The sequence below is a fragment of the Triturus cristatus genome, chromosome 3_1 (genome assembly GCF_964204655.1).
Source record: "Triturus cristatus chromosome 3_1, aTriCri1.1, whole genome shotgun sequence".
NCBI classification, from domain to species: domain Eukaryota; kingdom Metazoa; phylum Chordata; class Amphibia; order Caudata; family Salamandridae; genus Triturus; species Triturus cristatus.
This window is the reverse complement of record NC_140583.1, coordinates 157,758,954-157,781,821: the sequence shown is the minus strand read 5'-3', so window position 1 is coordinate 157,781,821 and position 22,868 is coordinate 157,758,954. Positions and strand designations below refer to the sequence as shown.

Here is a 22,868-nt window from a genome sequence, read left to right as displayed (position 1 = left end):
ATGATTGCTTTGATCTTTGCATCCTTGAAAGCCACAATGGACAAGAGGGAGACAAACAGTATGGCAGGATCACAAAGCAACGAAGTATATCAGCTGCATTAGAGTGAGGAGTGAAATGCAAAAACACGTACCTTATGGAGAAATCATGATGGTGAAGTCGTGAGAGCAAACGTGTGAAGTGAGCGCCAAATGTCAACGCGCATTAATAGTGAGCCGTATCTTTTAAGGGAGAAGCTTAGGCGATGACCAATGGCTTTAGTCTTATTATGCAAAAATACCACTCTTAGAAAGCAATTCTGCTTTGAAGTAAACTTTGGACTATTAAAATGTACCTACGTGCCTGGTTTTCAACTAACACTGGTGAGAAACACTGATGTAGACAATCACCTCAATTGGTAAAAACAAATGCAGTAGTACACATATCCTTGCATGTTCAGCCGCTGTAGGGTAGACCATAGGGTACCATTGTTTTATTTACTATTGACTTTTAATGAAAAACCTACAGCGGGTCAATATTGAAATCCATTCAGATGGGACAGAACTGCGGTAACACAAGCCACTGCTTCAGAGTCATCCGAGTCTTCAGTGTGTTATAGAATGGTGGTTCGGTGACCCACAATATGCACATTGAATATGGTTTTAGAAACTTGAGGGTTGATGCCATCCTCATTACACTCTCAGATCTTTCCCTACATGTAGGTAAAGGTTATCCACTAAAATGACATCAACCAAAAACCAAAGGGCTAAGCGAAAATGAATAGATTTTGGAGAACCTTTTCTGTAGATAGTTAAGGCCAACCACACAGATGGCCATGTCCGAAGTGTACAGTAACTTGAATATAATTGTCCTCTACAACCCAGAAGAAGGGAAGAGTTTCAGAGAGGTGAGAGGAAGGTACCATTGATGAGGCTGAGACATAGCTCACCTTCTTCAGTTTCCTTTGGAGGTCTGCACAGATTGTTTAGAAGAAGGCCGGGTGAGGGACGATAGTGGTCCTGAACTACGTTGTTGCAAGGGATGTGCAAAATTATGGAGAAATTATATGACATTTTGTGAAATGTAATCTGGCTCTTAGCACTATGGGGCATATTATCAAGCACGGCGTTAAAATTATCACTGGTTTAGCGGCAGAAAACTGCCGCTAAAGCGGCGATAATGGGCTATGATAATATGCCTTGGAGAATTCCAATAGAAGGCCATGTTCACACCAGAACATGGACTTCTATTGGAATTCTCAAGGACATATTATCAAGTCCATTATCGCCGCTTTAGCTGCAGTTTTCTGCCGCTAAACCGATGATAATTTTTAACGGCGTTCTTGATAATATGCCCCTATATTCTTATGAAAAATGCATCTTTGTGTCCATTTTGGACACAACAACGCATTTTACACCGAAAAAAGGCAAACAACACAAGTGCCATTGACAACAGCTGTTCGTGTTTTGTTCATTCTCATAGTTCCCATGCTCTCACAATAGGATTTTTGCCCGAGCGGTCTTACATTTACATGACTTGGTATAATGAGTTAATTGAAGGAATTTCATCTAACGAGCATAATGCAAAATGTCAGAAATTACAGGAGAGTATACTAGATTACATCACTTAAACAAACATTTCGAACAGGCTTAGACATTTCCAGTGCTGAGCTGGAGTTCTGCAGTATTTTCCTGAGCTACTTTAACAGATTGCGTGTATTTTTCACCATTATGATCATCCATTGCTTATTATTTATTAAGCACATGTTTAAGAAAGAGCATCATGGGCTTGCAAAGACCTATTGGCCACTTGTACAGTGGATATTGTCCACTGGGAAAAAGGAAATCTCTTCTTTAAAAAACTATTACAAAATGTTTGTCTGCCTAAGATAATGTTATCTATTGTATGATTCTTGTTATTGATATGTTATTAAAAAGAGTCACTGAGGTATTTTTCTAGATGTTTCCTATACAGAGACAGCGTTATTAAATGTAGTAAAATATCCTAGTGTTTTTCTAAGGAAAAGACAGAATTGATATAGTGAAAAAAGCTTTTAGGGGGCAGCCAATGTAAGGACATGTGTAACATTAAATTTCTACATGTCCTACTTTAAAATACCATGCAATCTGACTATGAGCTGTAGGGCCTACATAGGGGTAACATATGAATATTTAAAGGAAACGATCTGATATCTCAAAAAGAGATAATTTTGACAGGTCAAATTGCAGTTTTTAAACTGCCACATTCAGTCTACATTGGTAGACCAGAGGCCATGTTTATATTGTAAATATATTTGAAGGCAAAATAAGTGCTGCTGTTCACTAGTGACATTTTAAACTACAGGCCCTGGGTATGCTTTGCACCATACACTGTGGACATATTGGTAAGATAAATATGCCAATTAGGAGTATATCAATATCAACATGCTTTAAGGGGTCAGAGCACATATACTGGGCACTGGACCACAGATCCCTAGTGTGTAGAATATACAAACTAACAATAACATTCAGCAATTATAAATCGGGGCTGTAAAATTGTAGGGTATTAGTTGAGGGGTTAGAGAGCCCACCTCGAATGATTATCACAATCCTTGCTTCGGCCTCTGGTATCTTGGCACATAAGCAGTCATTCTTTTAAACTAGAGTCAAAGTGTAAAGTATTCATGCACCACTAAGACGTAAGATTAAAATACAACATGAGAAAAATGCTAAACCAATTTAGAGAAATGGAGTAAATTTGAATAAATAAAATAACATTAAAAAAACAAATATCCAATAGGCAGAACCATAGATATAAATTTAAAAATCTAAATTAAAAATAGTGGCAAAAAGCACAAAGGGCCAACCACGGATTCATGAACCAGGTCCATCCTGGTGAAAAATATATTTTGACTTAAAACATTTATGAAGTAAAAGTGGTTGTCAACAAGTTGTGTGCGCGGCAAGCTGCTACCTGGAGCCAAGTGAGGCTCAAAGACGGCAGATTGTTGAACAGCAGGGTCGCAGTGCAGGCATTGGCAAATGCAGGAAAGATCCAAGCAGGCGAGGTCCACAGTCCTTGCTCAGAGTGGCCTTAACATCTCAGTGAAGCCTTCTACATTTGATATACTCTTAATATACTTATGATCAAATTGAATGAGTTCTCTTTGTGCAAACATATGCTGGACTGTGTTACTTTGATAAATATGTTCTGCTAGCTCTAATATAGTTTTAGCTCCATAAGGTCTAAGTGGTTGAAGGCACATAGGATTATTATTAGATTTTGCAGCATCCAATTCCTCCGCGTACACAGAGATATACTCTCTTCTTATTATTACATAGGGACCTCTTGTTTTTTTAGCCTTCTACATTTGAACTTCAAAACTTTTCTGAACGTCAGAACTTCATCAGCGGGGCAAAGCAGCAAGCTGAGGCCGACCAGCAATTTGCCATTGGGGGCTTCGAGGGTGACCGTTGCCTCAATCGGTTCTCCAAACAAAAACCTAGCAAATGTTTCTAAGTCCCAGATCTTGGGGTGGGGGCACCTGTTGAGGATTGGGACTTACTACATCAGAGGCCACCAACAGGTTCCGGGCCAGATCCACTTGGTCTGCTCAGCTCGACGGTTGCAGGGAAAAGGCCTTTGGTAATCTTTTGTGTAATTGTAGCTCAAACAGGAGGCCAGGAAACTGCCCCTTGGGGTCACGTCCAGGAGTCCTGAGTTCAAGGCATGCAGCCCTGCACTTTGAAGCATGAGTGTGAGTAGAGATCTATTGTTACATTGGATGTTTTTATCCACACTCATCGTCTGATGAGCTGCCATGGGCTACAATGAGGTGAAAGCTTGCTCTAACATTGTTGTCAGGATGGGAAAATAGATGAATGATCCTGTAAATTGGAAATGCCATTGACTGCTTTGGCACCTGTTTTGAATAGTCTAGTTTTATTAGCAGGTTCAAGATCGACAAGGGCAGATGATACATTTTGATAACAGTATCTGTTCATGGGTTCAGACTCTGTTAAATGGAGGAGGCTGATTTTATCCACATTATGGGATGGCTCAAGCTTATCATTGCATAAGTTTCTAACATGCCTAGTTCAGATGGTTTTTGGGCACTCATGATAATTGGGGTTGGACACCTAATTAGTTAAATTCACAGAAATGGAGCAGTGATCAGATTTGTGGATTTGTGGATGCATTACATGATTTGATGCTCTGATGTAGTGAGTAAATACAAGGTTGAGTGTGTACTTTTCCGAGTGTGTTGGGCTTCTCATGTCTTCACTGAAGCTGAGGGCCTGCATGTTCTCAATGAAAGCAGCAGTAGTTTTTTTGAGTCAGGTCTGCAATCCACAGATTGAAGTCTCACACGACCAGTATTTTGTTGGCTGTAGCCTGTTGGTGAAATGCCCTATCTAGTAATTCTTCTACAAAAGTTGGGTTGTCCCCTTATTCTAGGGGACAGTATATGATTACAGAGGTTTTGGCAATGCGCCCAAAGGAAGGATTAGATGTGTAATAATTATACATAGAGGTCAGTTTGGTGGTGTAGACTAGGGAAATTTCTCACCCTTTTGTTTTCGTTTCTCTTTTGGGGAGATCTTGTAGCCAATGATGGCCTTTGATGGATTTATTACTCAGCCAAATCTTGTAAATTCCCTCTGGTAATAGTCATTTTCTGACTGGAGGCCATTCGTGTCCTATGTGTGCTTCCAGGATGATAATAGATTTTGTGGGAATGGCTCCTGTAAGACAGAGGAGCTGATGGGTGTGAATTGCTGAAGGAGGCAGTGGGTAAGTTAGAGAGCCACAGTGAAAACAGTGGCTTGGTAATATGATGAGATAGCAAAAGAGTCAGATGAATGGTTTCGAGCATACACTATTTAGCCTTTACAAGGTGCTGGAGGATGCTTTAAATGAAAGGATGTTCCTGTCATTGGCCCGTACCATGATAATAACCTTATAGGATGTAACATCTAGACCATGGCCCCTTTGATTTCCTATGTATTTTTGTTAGAGTTTGATTATATTAGAATGCACATTGCCAGGCTTGCATGTTGTGGAACAACAAGATGTCAGTCATGATACAATTTGTCTTTTGGGCTAGTGTAGAGATCTACAATGAGGGTTTTGGGGTCTGCTTTCAAGGTGACAATTTTCTAGCATTTTTAGATATCTGTGTGATTGGGCACAATATAGTCAATCTCTCCCGTCCTACTCTTTTGCACTCATTCTCTTCATATTAAAAGCAACATTGCTATGGATGCTTGGGAGTACTGGCCTGCCTTGCTGATCTAAGGTGGGCCATTATAAACTAATGGGGTAACCCAATTATGTCCACGGACCCGGATATCAAGTATTATAGAAAAACAATGGTCCTAGACCTACTAGTCATGCAATTAAGTCCTGAAGAAGACCCGCACGCAGAGGATGTAAATTTCCCTCTATGCACTAAGTCTGGTCGACACGTCGACACTCGTCCCCTGAAGGGCCTGTACCTTTTATCACCATTGCTCTATCCAACAGATGATATTTCTGTATTTTGTAAAATACCAAAAAGAACCACATAAATGACTATTTAAGGACAGGCCGTATTGAACTGGTGTTGTTGTAACATAGAACCAGTGCCTATCTGAACTATTGCAATTCTATGTTTTGAACTGTGTGCACTCTGTGTAAACCTTCCCCCATTCATCTTTATCCATATCACACATGAGCACTATTTCTTCACTCTCCCCCTTGAAGCAACCTTTCTACAACTATTATAAAATATGATAATGCTGCATATACTGTTTGAATATGTTTCCGTGAATAAAACAGATAAAGTTTTGTCTTGAAAAACCATTGGGTGCCAGTGTTCCTTTTCTTCCATTTGGAGGTGCTATTTGGAGAATTTTTGTGTATTTAGTACCTAGTGCTGGTTTCATTCATGCCCAAAACAATTTTAAGAATCATTTATTTCTTTGGATTGAAGGTGGGAGCACAGAGGCTTTACGGCTTCAGAGGTACGATGTAATAGTTCTTATTTGTAGAGTATGGAAATGTCTTCATCAAACATATTGGACATGATGACTTTAATATCTGTTTGCACCATCGTGCTTGACAGTGAACAAGATGATAATGGTTGCTCCAGAGATTAAAATGTGGTCAGACTAAAACACAGATATATTTTTAGGTTCTTAACATTCAGTTTATAGATGAGAAGTAGTCTCAATGTGTGTTGCACCTTGTGATCTGGTTGCTTGAAACCCATTATAATCATGTTCTCCCCTACTTGTTTGTTGTCTTTGTTGTATAACTACATCTTGAGATGCTCTAGTTTGCAGATGTTCAAAATGGATGTGAAACAGCTTCCAGGAATGAGGAATTGTGACCAGACCAGAAAACTGAGAAGCATACTGCAATAGATTATTCAAACAAGGGGCAGAAGGTTCATGGTGGTTGCACATGAGAGCTAATTGGCTATGATGTTGTGTGTTGCTCTCTCAAAGATGTGAAGGGTGAACACTTTTCTTCTATTTCATTGAGGTGGCAGTCATATTTTTCTCCATATGACAGGTTGTTTTCCCACTTGTTGTCTCCTAATGTTTACAGTTTATGGATAGTTTTGTTGTCCACAACATTCTAGTATGTATACTTTCTCATTTCCACCTTTAACATATTTTGCGTATTTTGCTAAACTTTTAGTCCTTCAGTTTGTGCAATTAATTCTACACATTTATCCCCCATCCATGCATTCCTTCAGCTACTAATTTAACCATCCCAAACTCCCACTACTAATTCATCTATTTATTCATTCATTCATCCATCATACACTCACCTGTTAATTCAGCCGTCCATCCCTGAACTGCTTCACACGTATACTAATTGTTCAACTTTTCCACACACACTCATTCACGCATCCGTTGACAGAGACTCATATATTTATCTATTCATTGCCTCATACACAAAAACAAACACACAAACTCACAATTCAATAACAAAAAAGTTACTGTACTGCACACAGACACATACACCATGATAGATGGGTGTGTGACATCTGAAAAGCATAGGTTTTGCACTGGAAGGGCATTTTTTTAATACATAAGCCATGCTTTAATAATTTTCCCACGTTGTATCTGTGCTGCACAGTGCACCAACTTGCAAAGTTGGACAAATGTGGAGAGTTTTACAACTTGCTCTACCATCATACCTGCCTTTTAAGCAGATGCTTGTCTACCAATGTCAGTAGATTGAGATTTGCATCAAAACCCATTAGAAGTTGGATGGGAATATCCATATACTATCCTGGGAATGGCACATGGACACAAAGTAATGTGAAGTAGTACTATCACCAACTTACTAACAGAAATCAAGATTTGCATTGGAAAGTAAATACAACCACAACACTTTGAACCAACGCAAACCTGGCACGCAGGGGGGTATGTACAATGAAGTAGCGGAACGTGTCGTTAGCCTCCTGGGCTTAACGACACGCTCTGCCACTTCGGAAACGCAAGGATGCACCATATTTACAAGAATGTGGTGCAGCCTTGCATTTCCCCCTGCGATGGTGCTATGTTTGACAACTTAGCGCCAACGCAGGCACCCTTGCACCAGAGTGCAAGGGTTTCTGTATCCAGGGAAGGATTGGTTATGTGTAGGAAGGTGTCCCTTCCTGCACATAAACAATCCTAAAATGCCGTTTTAAAACTTTAATGTGTGCTGCTTTATGCAGCACAAATGAAAGTTACAAAATTGCGTTTTTTAAGGGACACCTTCCGGTACATAAACAAACCATGGCATTTTGCTTTTTCCATGTGTGCTGCAGAAGGCAGCACACACGGAAAAAGCAAAAACAAGGAGAAATAATGCATTTCTCCTTGTTTAGCCAATTTAAGACTAGGATTTTCCTGGTCTTAATTTTGGCACTGCCTCCTATGTACGGGACCCTTGTACATTGGGGTCAGCGTCAAATACAATGGGTATAATGCCCACCACAACACCCACTGCACGCCCCTTTCACGCTAAACATAGCGTGAAAGGGTGCCTTATGTACAAGGCAGCGTTAAGCCACGTTAAGTGGCTTACAGCTGCCTTGTACATAAGGTAAGGCTCCTATCGCCATGGTAATGTCACAAAAAGTGACGTTCCCGTGGCGATAGGGGCTTGTACATAAGCCACAAAATGTTAGTAAATCCAGGTCTACATGTGCATATTACTATTATTAATGAAAATATGCATTTCTCCAAGTAATCTATGAAAGAAAGGCAATTCCATTAACTCTACTTGTCTATGCAGAGGAATTAAATGTATTTGTGAAGCTCTCTGACAGCATGCATCAAAAAACCTAAAGCCGTATTCGTTTTAAATATTGGGTTAGCAGGGAATTTCTCAGGTGTATGTAAAATTACAAATCTGACCGTGCTCATGCTATGTTGTGGAAAGGACGTGTGCTGGGTATTCTATATAGCCTTATAGTCACCGGTCATTAAAGGCGTGCTCCAGTGTTAAAGCCCTCCAAAGGCGGGGGTCAGGGCCTTTAACAAGGGAGCGGGCCTTTAATTTAATGGCCGGTATAGACCAGCTACGGTGGGCTATAAGGCCATTAGAAGATAATTCCAGCCATTAGAAGTCCACACTAAGAAGGGACAGAGCTTCCTAACTTAAAAAGAAAAGCAATACGGAATGCATCTTTGCACTTAGAAATATGAAACATGCGAATCATATTTCCATGCTGACAATAAGCGGCAGACAACGTAAACGAGAAACAGCCAATCACAGCATTTAACTTCAGACTTTTCATGTTAACGCAACATTCAAACCAAATGAAAACACAACAAGGGTAACGTGATGGAGCGTATGATTTACTGAACATGAAATCACAAACTAGGCTTGATTTACTGACATTGACAATGTTTAATGTAGAACACAAATTTGAACTATGCTGTCTTACGCGTCAAATCACAGCGGGTGCTGCTTAAAATCAGAATATGAGGTGACACTGGAACAGAAGATATTCACGACTTCCAAGTGGTCCTTCGGCGAATCACCCGACTAAAAGCACAGAGATAGAATGTAAGCTGCAAAAATAAAGAAGAAGAGAATCACTTCAAACTGTTTTCTCTTCAATCACACCCACTGAATTAGAAAACTTATTATAGGCAAGATATATACTTGCAAGGGGAATATAAAGCATGCAACCCGCTCCCAATTTAAATTCTTTAAAAGGAAGACCTCATTTCAGTCATGTCTACAATCTACTATATAAACACAGATACAGTGGAAGCATCCAATTGTGTTTAACAACACTACTCTGTACACACACATCTCTGTCTACAGGCAAACAAAAAGAGATTGAAAAATGCAGTAAGTACCGTGTGTTGATCTTCTGGACACACATACTATCCCCAGGATACTTGTTGATGTTCGTCTGGCAGTCTTCAGCTAGGTTAAATAAATCAATTATATATTCATGAACACAGATAATAAGTAGGTGATCATGCATGGGGGTGAACAGTGCCATAAGGCTTTGCTGAAACTATTTCACTTCAGTATTTGAGCTTAGACATGCTCCTCCGCCTATTCTTGAGGTGATAAACAAGAACATTTCAAAGAAGTTCTCCAACATTTTAATTGCTAAAGACTCTGGGGCCGATTCACAGAACTAACTTAAGACAAAATCCTAAACTTACTACTTTTGGTATTCACAGAAGTTAGGATTTTGTCTTAAGTTTGTCTTAAGACAAACTTAGGACAGACTTAAGACAGACTTAAGACAGACTTAAGACAGACTTAAGACAAACTTAAGACAGACTTAAGACAGACTTAAGACAGACTTAAGACAAACTTAAGACAAACTTAAGACAAAATCCTAACTTAAGTCTGTCTTAAGTCTGTCTTAAGTCAGTCTTAAGTTTGTCCTAACTTCTGTGAATACCAAAAGTAGTAAGTTTAGGATTTTGTCTTAAGTTAGTTCTGTGAATCGGGCCCCGTGAATTAGTTTAAGGACATTGCATTATAATGTATGGTATTGTAGATTTACATCGCGCTTACTCCACCTCATGAGACGTTGAAGCTCTTTGGGGATATGTACCATGATACTACCTTGAGCTCAGGGTTATTAGTAGCAGTTCTGTGTGTGACAATTATTTGTAAATTATGCCATATTATTAGAGTTGTATGCCAATTAGTTGCATGTAAATTTTATTCTAGAGGAAAAATCTGTTAATTGAGTACATTTATGCAAAAGCTTCATTTATGAATTGGAAATTATGCTACTCAACGAAGATGCTGATATCTGGCGCGGAGGAAACTATATTGGCTACCTGTAAGACAGCTCGTTCAGTTTAAGACACTCTGCTGCACAGTGCCATAAAATTATGTAAAATTCCAGCTTTCATCTTACTTCTCTCTTTATTCTCCTGGAAGATATGTGTGCCTTAACACTCAAATGGTGTTCACTTTCCACGATTTAGACGTTATAGAGCTGGAGGCCTTGGATTGTTACATCTAAAAAACCAGCTCTAGAACAATGTTCCCTACTGTATTAAAAGTATTTCCTTGCACCTGAGTTTTAGGCGAGCTTTAATAATGCAGCTCCTTTTCGATCAAACAGGTCACACCCTTAGCCTAGTTCCTTAGTGCCAAGATCCCTATGTTGTGTTAAAAATGAGGTTTCTGGTTGGCAGTGGTATGCACACTGTCCAACCAAAAACCACAATCCTAGTCAGAATAAGTCTCAAACAAATCCTAAATTAACCTGAGCTCACCCTCCGGTAGCTTGGCAGAGAGCCGTGAGGCTTAACTTAAGTGGCAATGTGTAAAGTATTTAAAACAGTGACCCAATCAAAAAAACACCACAAAAGACTCCACACCAGGCTAGATCATTAGAGTTTAATTTAATGAACAAAACAAGACCAAAACGACGAAAAATTCAATAAGTATAATAGGAGTTATGAATTTTTAAAGAATAAACAGAAATGTAGTGCTTAAAAGCATTAATCGCCAACAGGGGATGTCTTGTTGTGCTAGACCGGGTCACATCCAAACATTCAGGCCGACTGCGATGGAGAATGGGTCTGATACAGCGACCAGCCTTGGCCCGCTATAAAGTACCTTGTTTGCGTCAAGCGAGATGAGTGGAGCAGAGGCGGTGATGCGTCATCGGCGATCCTTAGGATGTAGGCGATGCATTGGCTCTGAGCTGTGCACAGGCAATGATGCATCTGGAATGGAGGCGATGCGCCGTGCAGTTGGCACTTTATACCCACTTCTTAGGGCCCAGGACTGGATTGGCAACACTTGGGAGGGAAAGGCCCACAGATGGCAGAGTTCACGTGCTGTAGCAGGGTGAGTTGGAAGTTTTTGATATCCCTGAGACTTCAAAACAGGAGGCAAGCTAGCAAGCCCTTAGAGTCACTTTGATTCTGGGTTTGAGAGATGCAGGTCCAACCCTTCTCACTCCCAGGCAAGGAGGTCAGCAGGCAGCAGTTAGCACAGCAGAGCAGGAGTCCAGCACAGTAGCAGTCCAGCAGAGTGGCAGTTCTTTTAGCAGCACAGCAGTCCTTCTTTCTGTCAGAGCACCCCAGGTCCCAAAGTGTACTGATGTAGGGGTGTCTGAGACCCAGTACTTTTACCCAGTTGTGTTTTTGAAGTGGGGAGACTTCAAAGAGATGCCCATTAAGTGCACAGAGTCCCTGCCCTTTCTGCCCCCTTTCAGACTCACTACAGGGGGGATATGCAGCCCTCTGTGTGGGAACAGGAAACAGACTATTCAGGTGTAAGTGCAAGCTCCTCCCTCCCATCCTGCCCAGAGTGGCCCATCAGGATGTGGATGGCCCATCTGTCACACCTAAGTTCACAAAAGGCTCTAAGTAGCTAAAGTAAGAAAATGCCAACTTTATGAAAGTGGCATTTTCAGAATTACAATTTAAAATCAGACTGCCCCATAAGTTGTTATTTTACATTGTCATTACAGAGGCACCAACCTTGGGGGTCCCATCCCATACCAATTGAAAATGGCAGAGATAGGCCTTGCAGTAGTGAAAGGCACATTTAAGTGTTTTCACTATCAGGACATGTAAAACTTGAAAGTACATGTCCTATTTTTTAAATACATTGCACCCTGCCCTTGGTCTGTCCAGGGCCTACCTTAGGGATGGCTTATATGTATTAAAAGGGAAGGTTTGGGCCCGGGAATAGGTTTAACTTGCCTGGTCGACGTGCCAGTTTAAAACTGCACACACAGGCTCTGCAATTGCAGGACTCAGACATGTTTAAAGGGCTTCTTAATTGGGTGGCACAATCAGTGATACAGGCCCACTAGTAGCATTTCATTTGCGGACCTAGGACTCATGTAGTTCACTTTATTAGGGACTTGTAGGTAAATTAAATATGCCAGTTGTGGAGTAGCTAATGTTACCATGTTACCTGGTTAGCAGTGGTAAAGTACCCAGAGTCATAAAGCTAAAAAACACTAAATCAGTAAAAAGGGGAGGAGGAAGGCAATACGTTTGTGGATGACCCTGCAGAAAGGGCCTTTTCCAACAGTTGATCTATGTGTGGATAATAAATCAATAAAAGGGTATAAATGCATGGAAACAGATTTGCATTACTAACTGTGTGTCCTTGTTTAAATGGAATGGAAGATGTGTATTATGTTATTCTGTTTTTTGTCCTTGCACTCTGTGTTATTGGATAATTGTCATATTGTTAGAGAAAACAGTTATAGGCATGATTATACTGGCTATGTCAGTGAGTTTGGTGGTACGTGCTTAGTAGAGTTTTAACTGAAAGGTCAAGCAGTACAGCATAGAAGACATGAACTCACATGGCTTCACTTCCTATTTCTTTCTCTTATACCACTTCAGTTGAAACACTGATGACCAATGAACTTTATAGTGTGCCATACATAGATTCACTTATTATTCTATGTTTGTCAATAATCCTGTATATGTCCAGCCTTTAGTTATTGCCTTTACGATTAATTTCTAGGATTATGGTTTCTCATTTAGTATCACTTCTGGAATGTATTGCCTACTGAGCAAGGGGGGAGAATGGACCACTTGTCCTGTGTTACCATGGTCTTGTTGGTTGTATCCTTCATAAAAAGACGCTCATAACATCTACACAGGTCGAGGGCGGTATATTTTCATTCTCCGCCATTTGTGTACTGTTTCAGCAACATCATTGGGTCATTTTGTCGTAAAAATGCTGACCTCCACCCGGAGGAAGACCTACTGGTACTGACAGTAGTGGTCAGAGATATAGTGAATTAGTGCTCGTGGTGAAGTGAAGAAATTTAAAGTTAAAATCCCTATGTCAATTGTAACCTCAATAATTTATTCCGGAGGCAGTGAATGGGAGTTTAAAAGAAAGGTAATGTGCGCATTGAATGAGTTACTGTTCATTCGCACTTCTTAGTGGTCATCATGTTTCAGCCCTCTGTGCATTCTCGGGGCTTTCGTCAGGACCGAACTTAATTGTGTAGGACCAATGAGGTTCTACATGAAGTGGTGTAATTCACCACTGGAATTAGTAGGTCAGATCAATTGTATCTGTACCTAAAAGGAAAGAAAATAGGGTGGTGCAAAGGGTTAAGAAAACATAAACATTGTGATGTTTTTCAAACAGGAAATGTTGAAACAGTATTTACAAGGAACATACGCAGTGGCAGTTCAATATACGCAGCATTGTGCATTGATTTTCACACATTGTGTGGACATGGTAAGGGCAAGAGGATTAAGTTAATTGTACACTGTAGTAAAAGTAACACTGCGTCACAATGAATATATAATCTATTTCATCATCATTATTTGAGTGTGACATCGTGTAGTGCGCGTCTTACAACTCACTCATATATTGCATGAATACAAGGTGTAATTTAGAATATTGTATTCGCGCGCTTTTTTTGTTTTACTTGTAGTGTCAAGCGATATAAGTTAAGCGATATCGGTTTTAATATCAGTGTCTTTGGTAGCTCGAAACATTTGAATCGACATTGGGCCCAGATCTTATCAGCATTCGGTCATACGGGTAAGATTTACCTTATGAGCGTTTACTTGCCACGCTTCATGGAGTCGCCGGCGGGCTTTATGGTCGATTCTGTGGAGAGGAAAAGTTCGATAATACCTTACTTGAGACTGGAGATGTTGTAGGGAAGTCTATTGTGTTCCATGATCTCACCAGTTGTAATCACCGTGATGCGCTTGTGCTGCCTCTCGCTACGGTGCTCCGAGTGACGCGGGGGCCGTTCTCGGTGCGTTTTCATTCCCGGTCACGGTCAGAAAGGGAGAAAGGACTGAGATGTTCATTTGGTTGGCAGAGATTGGCATGTTTGTGGTTAGAGGAAAGACTCATGTTAATAGAGCAAATTATTAGAATCCATGATGCCAAGTTACTGATAATTCTATTGTTGAATATCTCACATTAAATACGTGTTAATGGCTATGGTTCGCAGAAATGTTTACAAATATATGTCTGTAGTTGAAGGCCTGATGGTCCTTATTGAGTAATATGAAGAGAGGATATCTGTACATGTGTGGTGAAGGTTAGATGTCGATAGTTTTACCCTTTATCTTATTTGGTGTAATGATATCTAATCGACAAATTGGTGAATTATAAATTGAATCATTAATAGGAGAGATAGTTCTGTTACTAAATACTTAGATAAATATAGAGGGACATTCTCTGTAGTGTTCTTGTTCATTTATCCTGTGTCCATGTTAAGACAAAGGATTGATATTTTATGAAAGGGTATGCCAAGGTATATTATCGTTCATCCCCTCTCCGTCTGTATGGAGGCGATAAATCCAACGTTGTTCTTTTTCAAAAAGAATCTTCTCAGCATTGTGTGGTTTTGTTGGTAGTGTCTCGAGGACTACCCATTTGAGGTCGTCAGGATCATGGTTCTGTTCGATGTAATGTTTACTCATCTTGGTTGTGATTCGTTTGCAGGTGATGTTGCTCTTGTGTTCACACATTCGAATCTTTACTTTGCGGCATGTCATCCCTATGTATTTCAAGCCACAGGGACACACAATCATGTAAATCACATGTGTAGTGTTGCAGTTTGTATGGTGGCGCAAGGTCCACGTGAGATCAGATGAAAGTTGTAATGTTTTTGTGGGTTTCGTAAGTTTGCAGACTGAACAGGAGGCACATGGGTAGTGTCCTACCACTGGGTTAAGGTTCCACAAAGTTGTTAAAGTTCCATCATTAGTGGTAGCTGTAGGTCTTGTGTGTACAAGGAAATCCTTGATGTTCCGTGTTCGTCTATTGGCAAAGCGTGGTTTGGGCCAGTGAAGATTGTTAGACGTCAGGATTCTCCAGTTTTTGTTAATTATTTTCTTCACAGCGTTTGTAGATGTGCAATAAGTAGTGACACATGTCAGTAAGTCTGTTGGTTCTTCTCGTTCGGTTGGTTCGAGTAGACTTTCTCTGGGCTAGTTCCTTGCTCTCTTTTGGCATTTTCTGATGATTTTGGTTGGGTAATTCCTAAGTTGGAGTTTCTGTTCTAGTGCTGCTGCTTGTATTTTATAGTCCGTCAGCTTGCTACAGTTCCGTTTCAATCGTAAAAACTGGCTGTAGGGTAGGTTTTCCCTCAATGGTCGAGGGTGGAAGCCGTTGTACGATAAGATGCTATTCCTCGCTGTCGGTTTGTAAAAAGTTTTTGTTTGCAAGGTGTTCCTTTCAGAGAAGATTGTGACATCAAGGAAATCTATCTTCTTATTACTTGATGAGTGTGTGAACTTGAGACACTCATCCCTCGTGTTGATCCAGTTCATGAACTCAACTAGCAATTCTTGTGTGTCTTCCCAAATTAGTAAAACATCGTCAATATACCTGCGCCAGAGTTTCATCTGATTAAAGTAGGGATTGACGGAGTTCTGTATCCATTGTTCTTCAAAGGCGCTGACGTATAGACCTGCTACACTGGGCGCAAAGGTACTACCCATAGAAGTACCGTGTCGTTGGGCTTAGAGGGTCCCGTCATAGTCAAAAAAAATTTCAGACAGAGCTATCTTGCAACATTCCAGAACAAAATGTCTGGGAGTTCTGTATTGCCCGTCTTGAGAGAAGAGAATATCCTCTAGAGTCTCTAGTGTTTTTTGCTGCGGTAGGCTTGTATAGAGACTTTCCACGTCAAGTCCAACCAGAAGCATTGTTTCATCGTTATATGTTAGATCAACTAACATGTTCAAGAGATCTCTTGTATCTTTTAGGTAAGTAGGTGTTCTCTGTACTATTGGTCTTAAGAATTGGTCTGCAAATTGTGATAAAGGTTCAAGTATAGACCCAATCCCTGAGACTATGGGACGTCCTGGTGGTGGGGATTTGTTCTTGTGGATTTTTGGCAGTGAATAAAAGTATGGAGTTCTCGGCGATTTTGTTATAAGGAATTCAGCTTCGTGTTTTGAAATCCATTGGTTAATCTCAGCTTCTTCCACCATAAGTTCAATAGTTCTCTTTAGTCTTTTAGTTGGGTCTATCGTAAGTTTCTGATAGAATTTCGTGTCTGAGAGTAGTGATAGGCATTGATCCTTGTATCCTTGTTTGATCAAAAGAACAATTGCTCCCCCTTTATCCGCTGGTTTAATCACCAGGTCTGCATTCTGGTGGAGTTCTTTCATTGCTTTCTTTTCTTGTCGTGTGGTGTTCATAAAAGGTCTTTTGGTTGGTTTTATATTATCTACTTCTTTCATGATCGCTTGTTCAAATGCTTGTATTTCCACGGGGACCATTTGAGAAGGTGGACAGAATGTTGACTTTGGTCTGAGATTGGTGTCACTGTCTTGGGTGTAGTTCTCTTTATCTTTAAAGAAAGCCTTAAGTTTTACCTTCCTGCAGAATTGTGAAAGTTCACACTTTAGTTTGAAGATGTCAGTTGTCGGTGTAGGGACAAACCCAAGTCCTTTGTTTAGAATTTTCTCTTGATCTGCTGTGAGAGTGATGTTAGTAAGGTTCACTACCAATGATTCATTGAGCTGGTCCCTGGTTGTTCTTTTGTCATACTTCGTGTATGTACTTGTCTTTCTTGTTCGTTCCATGTTACCCCTTTTCTCCTCCCTCTCCGAGTGCTTTGGCCTCTCCCTAAAAAAGGAGGTTGTTGTAGATTCATAGGGGGGCCCATGGTGTTTGGGCCTTGGAAGTAGGGGTTGATCCACCCTTGATAGTTGGGTATATAGGGTTGAAAGGGGGGTTGTGGTTGGTCAAAGTATCTTCGCAGTTGCCAATTGTTGGTCCTCAACAACCTCCTTTTTTAGGGAGAGGCCAAAGCACTCGGAGAGGGAGGAGAAAAGGGGTAACATGGAACGAACAAGAAAGACAAGTACATACACGAAGTATGACAAAAGAACAACCAGGGACCAGCTCAATGAATTATTGGTAGTGAACCTTACTAACATCACTCTCACAGCAGATCAAGAGAAAATTCTAAACAAAAGACTTGGGTTTGTCCCTACACCGACAACTGACATCTTCAAACTAAAGTGTGAACTTTCACAATTCTGCAGGAAGGTAAAACTTAAGGCTTTCTTTAAAGATAAAGAGAACTACACCCAAGATAGTGACACCAATCTCAGACCAAAGTCAACATTCTGTCCACCTTCTCAAATGGTCCCCGTGGAAATACAAGCATTTGAACAAGCGATCATGAAAGAAGTAGATAATATAAAACCAACCAAAAGACCTTTTATGAACACCACACGACAAGAAAAGAAAGCAATGAAAGAACTCCACCAGAATGCAGACCTGGTGATTAAACCAGCGGATAAAGGGGGAGCAATTGTTCTTTTGAGCAAACAAGGATACAAGGATCAATGCCTATCACTACTCTCAGACACAAAATTCTATCAGAAACTTACGATAGACCCAACTAAAAGACTACAGAGAACTATTGAACTTATGGTGGAAGAAGCTGAGCTTAACCAATGGATTTAAAAACACGAAGCTGAATTCCTTATAACAAAATCGCCGAGAACTCCATACTTTTATTCACTGCCAAAAATCCACAAGAACAAATCCCCACCACCAGGACGTCCCATAGTCTCAGGGATTGGGTCTATACTTGAACCTTTATCACAATTTGCAGACCAATTCTCAAGACCAATAGTACAGAGAACACCTACTTACCTAAAAGATACAAGAGATCTCTTGAACATGTTAGTTGATCTAACATATAACGATCAAACAATGCTTCTGGTTGGACTTGACGTGGAAAGTCTCTATACAAGCCTACCGCAGCAAAAAACACTTGAGACTCTAGAGGATATTCTCTTCTCTCAAGACTGGCAATACAGAACTCCCAGACATTTTGTTCTGGAATGTTGCAAGATGGCTCTGACTGACATTTTATTTTAATATGACGGGACCCTCTACACCCAACGACACGGTACTTCTATGGGTAGTACCTTTGCGCCCAGTGTAGCAGGCCTATACGTCAGCGCCTTTGAAGAACAATGGATACAGAACTCCGTCAATCCCTACTTTAATCAGATGAAACTCTGGCGCAGGTATATTGACGATGTTTTACTAATTTGGGAAGACACACAAGAAACGCTAGTTGAGTTCATGAACTGGATCAACACGAGGGATGAGTGTCTCAAGTTCACACACTCATCAAGTAATAAGAAGATAGATTTCCTTGATGTCACAATCTTCTCTGAAAGGAACACCTTGCAAACAAAAACTTTTTACAAACCGACAGCGAGGAATAGCATCTTATCGTACAACAGCTTCCACCCTCGACCATTGAGGGAAAACCTACCCTACAGCCAGTTTTTACGATTGAAACGGAACTGTAGCAAGCTGACGGACTATAAAATACAAGCAGCAGCACTAGAACAGAAACTCCAACTTAGGAATTACCCAACCAAAATCATCAGAAAATGCCAAAAGAGAGCAAGGAACCAGCCCAGAGAAAGTCTACTCGAACCAACCGAACGAGAAGAACCAACAGACTTACTGACATGTATCACTACTTATTGCACATCTACAAACGCTGTGAAGAAAATAATTAACAAAAACTGGAGAATCCTGACGTCTAACAATCTTCACTGGCCCAAACCACGCTTTGCCAATAGACGAACACGGAACATCAAGGATTTCCTTGTACACACAAGACCTACAGCTACCACTAATGATGGAACTTTAACAACTTTGTGGAACCTTAACCCAGTGGTAGGACACTACCCATGTGGCTCCTGTTCAGTCTGCAAACTTACGAAACCCACAAAAACATTACAACTTTCATCTGATCTCACATGGACCTTGCGCCACCATACAAACTGCAACACTACACATGTGATTTACATGATTGTGTGTCCCTGTGGCTTGAAATACATAGGGATGACATGCCGCAAAGTAAAGATTTGAATGTGTGAACACAGGAGCAACATCACCTGCAAACGAATCACAACCAAGATGAGTAAACATTACATCGAACAGAACCATGATCCTGACGACCTCAAATGGGTAGTCCTCGAGACACTACCAACAAAACCACACAATGCTGAGAAGATTCTTTTTGAAAAAGAACAACGTTGGATTTATCGCCTCCATACAGACGGAGAGGGGATGAACGATAATATAACTTGGCATACCCTTTCATAAAATATCAATCCTTTGTCTTAACATGGACACAGGATAAATGAACAAGAACACTACAGAGAATGTCCCTCTATATTTATCTAAGTATTTAGTAACAGAACTATCTCTCCTATTAATGATTCAATTTATAATTCACCAATTTGTCGATTAGATATCATTACACCAAATAAGATAAAGGGTAAAACTATCGACATCTAACCTTCACCACACATGTACAGATATCCTCTCTTCATATTACTCAATAAGGACCATCAGGCCTTCAACTACAGACATATATTTGTAAACATTTCTGCGAACCATAGCCATTAACACGCATTTAATGTGAGATATTCAACAATAGAATTATCAGTAACTTGGCATCATGGATTCTAATAATTTGCTCTATTAACATGAGTCTTTCCTCTAACCACAAACATGCCAATCTCTGCCAACCAAATGAACATCTCAGTCCTTTCTCCCTTTCTGACCGTGACCGGGAATGAAAACGCACCGAGAACGGCCCCCGCGTCACTCGGAGCACCGTAGCGAGAGGCAGCACAAGCGTATCACGGTGATTACAACTGGTGAGATCATGGAACACAATAGACTTCCCTACAACATCTCCAGTCTCAAGTAAGGTATTATCGAACTTTTCCTCTCCACAGAATCGACCATAAAGCCCGCCGGCGACTCCATGAAGCGTGGCAAGTAAACGATCTGGGCCCAATGTCGATTCAAATGTTTCGAGCTACCAAAGACACTATTAAAACCGATATCGCTTAACTTATATCGCTTGACACTACAAGTAAAACAAAAACAGCGCGCGAATACAATATTCTAAATTACACCTTGTATTCATGCAATATATGAGTGAGTTGTAAGACGCGCACTACACGATGTCACACTCAAATAATGATGATGAAATAGATTATATATTCATTGCGACGCAGTGTTACTTTTACTACAGTGTACAATTAACTTAATCCTCTTGCCCTTACCATGTCCACACAATGTGTGAAAATCAATGCACAATGCTGCGTATATTGAACTGCCACTGTGTATGTTCCTTGTAAATATTGTTTCAACATTTCCTGTTTGAAAAACATCACAATGTTTATGTTTTCTTAACCCTTTGCACCACCCTATTTTCTTTCCTTTTAGGTGCAGATACAGTTGATCTGACCTACTAATTCCAGTGGTGAATTACACCACTTCATGTAGAACCTCATTGGTCCTACACAATTAAGTTTGGTCCTGACGAAAGCCCCGAGAATGCACAGAGGGCTGAAACATGTTGACCACTAAGAAGTGCGAATGAACAGTAACTCATTCAATGCGCACATTACCTTTCTTTTAAACTCCCATTCACTGCCTCCGGAATAAATTATTGAGGTTACAAGTGACATAGGGATTTTAACTTTAAATTTCTTCACTTCACCACGAGCACTAATTCACTATATCTCTGACCACTACTGTCAGTACCAGTAGGTCTTCCTCCGGGTGGAGGTCAGCATTTTTACGACAAAATGACCCAATGATGTTGCTGAAACAGTACACAAATGGCGGAGAATGAAAATATACCGCCCTCGACCTGTGTAGATGTTATGAGGGTCTTTTTATGAAGGATACAACCAACAAGACCATGGTAACACAGGACAAGTGGTCCATTCTCCCCCCTTGTGATTTATAAATAACTTTAGGAAGCCGAATGGACCCAAGCTTCTTTTTCCCCCACTTGATTACTACACTTTTCTACTGAGCAGCCACACTTTTATAGCTCATGATGCCACAGTTAGCATTACTTAAAACAGTGTTGTCATAATGCTGATATTGTTAGAAAATATTGCCATTTCCCAGTTTCAAGCCTTTCTTCACTCCCACAGGAGATCATTTTTAGCTCAACCTTCTTTAATGTATATAAGAAAGTCATACTTTTTGACCTGAGCACCTACATTGTTTGACTGATACTGGTGGTAACTGACTCTGATTGTCCCCTGGGCTCTGCTAACTAGACCCAGTGCACTGTGTAAAAGGTATGTGGTAATTAGTTGTAATTACAATTGGTATGACAACCTACCTGTAACCCCCTAGTAAATGGTAGGGCATTGAGATTTAGAGGCCCAGCAGATTTAATGTGCTTAAGCGTGCACTGATGTGTTGCCTACTATCATTTTAAAGGCAGCCCAACTTTGACCACCAATCCCATTGACCACCTTCAGCTGGACTTTTGGATTTGGAAAGGTGTATTGTGGAAGAAGTTTTTATAACAACAAACATTTGCTGCCCACCTACCTTTAATGGACATGAGATGGGCCAATTTTTGAATGTAATTAAAGCATTGTGTGGAGGCACACTGTCATTTACAAGCAAATTAATAACCGTAGGAGAGTGTTGTATGAAATCAATTCATACAACCAAAAGTATATAATGTAAAGGCACATTCAACATTAATTTGAGTGTAATCAGGAGTGTCTGGGACCAATTGTCTTCCTTACTGATCGATACCCAGGTACTTTGACAATATACTGGGTTACCCCATTTACTATAATGGTCATTCACAAGCAGCACATTTCCCATTGAAATGGAGATGCAATTTTACTAATACAACTAAATAGCACATAAATGATAATGTGTGAAAATCATGTTTCTGTGAATGTATATCATTTGTGCATCACCAAGTGTCTCAAAAACTCTGTTTCCAAACACTTCAGAATTACAAAAAAAAGTGCTTCATTTTTGCTTTTCTAACTGTTGGATGCATACACTTCCTTTACATGTATTTACATTTTGTTGTATGTTGCGAAACACAACATCCAACAATGTCACAAAATTTACTTTAAACTCCAGTTCACATATTCAAAGGACAAAGCAGCCTGACAATTGACCTCTGAATCCCAGAATATAAAGGCATCTTCATTTATTGCTTCGACTTTCCCGACCCACCACAAATCAGCTGTGACCCACAGTTTGGCAAACACTGCAATAGAGCAATTGGTGAATGATATCAGGTGGGATGGAGCTGAATATAAAAAATGCATGATTACTGCACCCTGTCTCATACAGAGATGAAGCATATGCATGAAGGTTGCTGATGTTGGACTTGACTAGATGATGTCCAAACACAAGGATGTTCAAATATTTTCCAGCTTATAGATGGGAGACCATTTCAAAATGATTGGGCTGTGTAACAGCGCAAAAGCAATAGATTGTAGGGCCCATACCATTGGCTACTTATGCATTCAGGTGTACCACAGAAATGGCAATATTGTGGATAGAAATGAATCTTGGACTATGGAAGGAACATGAAGGGCAAGTAGAGGGGTGTTGTTTTTAAATTATTTAA

General features: G+C 40.3%; 1 protein-coding gene across 3 annotated transcripts in view; it reads right to left on the bottom strand.

The window, feature by feature from the left end:
* The window catches only part of GAS2 (growth arrest specific 2), an 851,053-nt gene that overhangs the window by 597,508 nt on the left and 230,677 nt on the right, over positions 1-22,868 (bottom strand). The gene's annotated exons all lie outside the window — the stretch shown is intronic.